Genomic DNA, 3353 nt, shown 5'->3' with positions numbered 1-3353 from the left:
AAAAAAAAAAAAAAAAAAAAAAAATAGTTATCTTACTGAATATTTGGACCTTACAGTGTTACTATACTTTGTAGTGGTTGGTAAAGAATAAGTGTAGCCGGGCGCGGTGGCTCAAGCCTGTAATCCCAGCACTTTGGGAGGCCGAGACGGGCGGATCACGAGGTCAGGAGATCAAGACCATCCTGGCTAACATGGTGAAACCCCATCTCTACTAAAATACAAAAAAAATAGCCGGGCGAGGTGGCGGGCGCCTGTAGTCCCAGCTACTCGGGAGGCTGAAGCAGGAGAATGGCGTGAACCCGGGAGGCGGAGCTTGTAGTGAGCTGAGATCCGGCCACTGCACTCCAGCCTGGGCGACAGAGCCAGACTCCGTCTCAAAAAAGAAAAAAAAAAAGAAATGTAATCTCCATGGTTGAAGGTAGAGCCTAGTGTGGGAAGTGATTCTGTCATGGGGTGGATCCCTCATTAATAGTTTCACATCCAGTGAAAGGATCTACCCAGACCAAGAGGCATTTTAGTTTCCTGACTGGAGGCATGTGATTAAAGTCCATTTGCCAGTCCTGGGCGGGGGCAAATCCCTGAGCCTGATGTGTAGGGAAGGGAATCCCTGAGGAGTAGTAGAGTAGCAGATGGAACACTGAGAAGTGATTTCCTTAAGGACAGATTTCCACAATGGAAAGGAAATGAGAGGTTCTACGAGGTGGGCTAGCGACTTGTAACCCATATGGAAGAGGTTATGAAATGACGATAGAATAGAATGGGCCTGTGAGTCTGGAAGGAGATATTTTCCTTGATCCAAGAATCATTTGCTTTGTGTGGGAAGAGATTGATAGGGAAGTTTCAGTGGGAGAGTAGGTGGGAGTGACTGATGAGAAGGAGAAAAACTGGCCCTGAGGGACAGAAGTTGGAATGCTGGCTGCTTTTTTAGCTACCTTATCAGCATAAGCATTGCCCTGAGCGATGGGATCTGATGCCTTTTGGTGGCCCTTGCAGGGTATGACTCCAGCTTCCTTCAGAAGTAAAGCAGCCTGGAGAAGAGTTTTTATTAAAGAGGCATTAACGATGGAGGACACTTGCATAGTGAGGAAACCTCTTTCAGCCCATATAACAGCATGCTGGTGCGGGATATGGAAGGCATATTTAGAGTCAGTATAAATATTAACATGTGGGCCGGGCGCGGTGGCTCAAGCCTGTAATCCCAGCACTTTGAGAGGCCGAGACGGGCGGATCACGAGGTCAGGAGTTCGAGACCATCCTGGCTAACACGGTGAAACCCCGTCTCTACTAAAAAATACAAAAAAAAGCTAGCCGGGCGAGGTGGCTGGCAGCTGTAGTCCCAGCTACTCGGGAGGCTGAGGCAGGAGAATGACGTAAACCCGGGAGGCGGAGCTTGCAGTGAGCTGAGATCCGGCCACTGCACTCCGGGCGACAGCGAGACTCTGTCTCAAAAAAAAAAAAAAAAAAAAAAAAAAATTAACATGTAATCCCTTTGCAAGAATGAGGTCCCAAGTTAAGGCAATGAGTTCAGCTTGCTGAGAGGTAGTGGAGGGGGCCGAGCGGTAGCCTCAATGATAGATGTGGAAGATACTATAGCATAGCCTGCCTTTGCTGGTGAGTGGCGATTAGGCCTAGTGGAACTGCCATCAATAAACCAGGTGTGATCAGAGTGAGGAACAGGAAAGAAGGAAATATGGGAAAATCGAATGAATGCCAGGTGGATTAGACAGATACAGTCATGGGGGTCAGATGTGGTGTCAGGAATAATGTGAGGGCTAGCCTAAAACAGTGAAGTCAAGTTGTTTGGACAAAAAGGCTACAGGGCATGGCCCTAGCTCTTGTGTAAGAATTCTGACCACGCAGCCCTGTACTTCAGCTATGTGTAATGGAAAGGGTTGAGATGAGTTAGGGAGAGCTAGTATGTGAGCAGCTTTTAGTGCTATTTTTTAAGGAATAGAAAGGGGAATGGGGAAAGGATTTAGGATTTATGGGGTCAGCTAGGTTTATCTAGAACAGAATGGGTTATGGAGGGAGGTATTGAGGATAGGAGAGTATATGACTTTGGCACCACGGAGCGGATAGGCAAGACAATTTGGTTGATAAGGCACAGATCCTGAACTAAACTTGTAAGACTTGTCCGGTTTTTGGACAGGTAAAATGGGGGAATTGTAAGGAGAGTTTATAGGCTTTTAAAAGGCCATGCTGTTACAGGCGAGTGATAACAGGCTTTAATCCTCTTAAAGCATGCTGTGGGATGGGATATTGGTGTTGAGCAGGTAAGGGTGATTAGGTTTTAATGGGATAGTAATGGCATGTGATCGGTTACCAGGGAGAGAGTAGAGGTATCCCGTACTTGTGGGGGTTAAGGTGGGGGGATATGAGAGGAGGATGCGATGAACTGGGGAAAAGGACGGCAATGAAGTGTGGCTGTAGGCCAGGAATAGTCAGGGAAGCAGATAATTTAGTTAAAATGTGTTGACCTAATAAGGGAGCTGGGCAGGTGGGGATAACTAAAAAGGAGTGCAGAAAAGAATGTTGTCCAAGTTGGCACCAGAGCTGGGGAGTTTTAAGGGGTTTTGAAGCTTGTCCGTCAATGCCCACAAGTTACGGGGGCAAGGGAAACAGGCCCTTGAAAAGAAGGTAATGTGGAATGGGTAGCCCCGTATCAATTAAACAGGGGACAGAATTACCCTCTACTGTAAGAGTTACCAAAACTCAGCGTCCGTGATGGTCCGGGGGCTTCCGAGGCAATTGGGCAGCGTCAGTCTTCAGCTGCTAAGCTGAGGAGATCTGGGAAGGAGTCAGGCAAGGAACACTGGGTTTGGGCTCCAGGGGCTTCAGGAGCAGCAGTGATGTGAGTCAGACAGGCTGACCTCCAGTGGGGGCCCGCACAGACAGGGCACAGCTTAGGAGAAATCCCAGGCTGCAGGCATTCTGAGGCTGAGTGGCCAGTCTTTTGGCATTTGAAGCAAGGTCCATGAGGATGTTTTGAAGGAGCCCCTGGGAGCTGTGGCTTGGATGTTCTGAAGTTCTTGTATGCTGGAGACGTGGTTGTGGGTTGTCTTACAGTGGAGGCAAGTAGCTGTAACTCAGAAATTAGTTGCTGTCTGGCTACCTCCTCTTTATTATTGTACACCTTGAAGGTGAGGTTGATTAATTCCTGTTGTGGGGTTTGAGGGCTGGATTCCAATTTTTGAAGCTTTTTTCTAATGTCAGGAGCTGGCTGGGTGATAAAATGCATATTAAGAATAAGGCGGCCTGTGGCCGGGCGCGGTGGCTCAAGCCTGTAATCCCAGCACTTTGGGAGGCCGAGACGGGCGGATCACGAGGTCAGGAGATCGAGACCATCCTGGCTA

The sequence above is a fragment of the Rhinopithecus bieti genome, unplaced genomic scaffold (genome assembly GCF_001698545.2).
Source record: "Rhinopithecus bieti isolate Rb0 unplaced genomic scaffold, ASM169854v2 scaffold_57691, whole genome shotgun sequence".
In the NCBI taxonomy this organism is placed as follows: domain Eukaryota; kingdom Metazoa; phylum Chordata; class Mammalia; order Primates; family Cercopithecidae; genus Rhinopithecus; species Rhinopithecus bieti.
Note: the sequence above shows the minus strand (reverse complement) of the source record.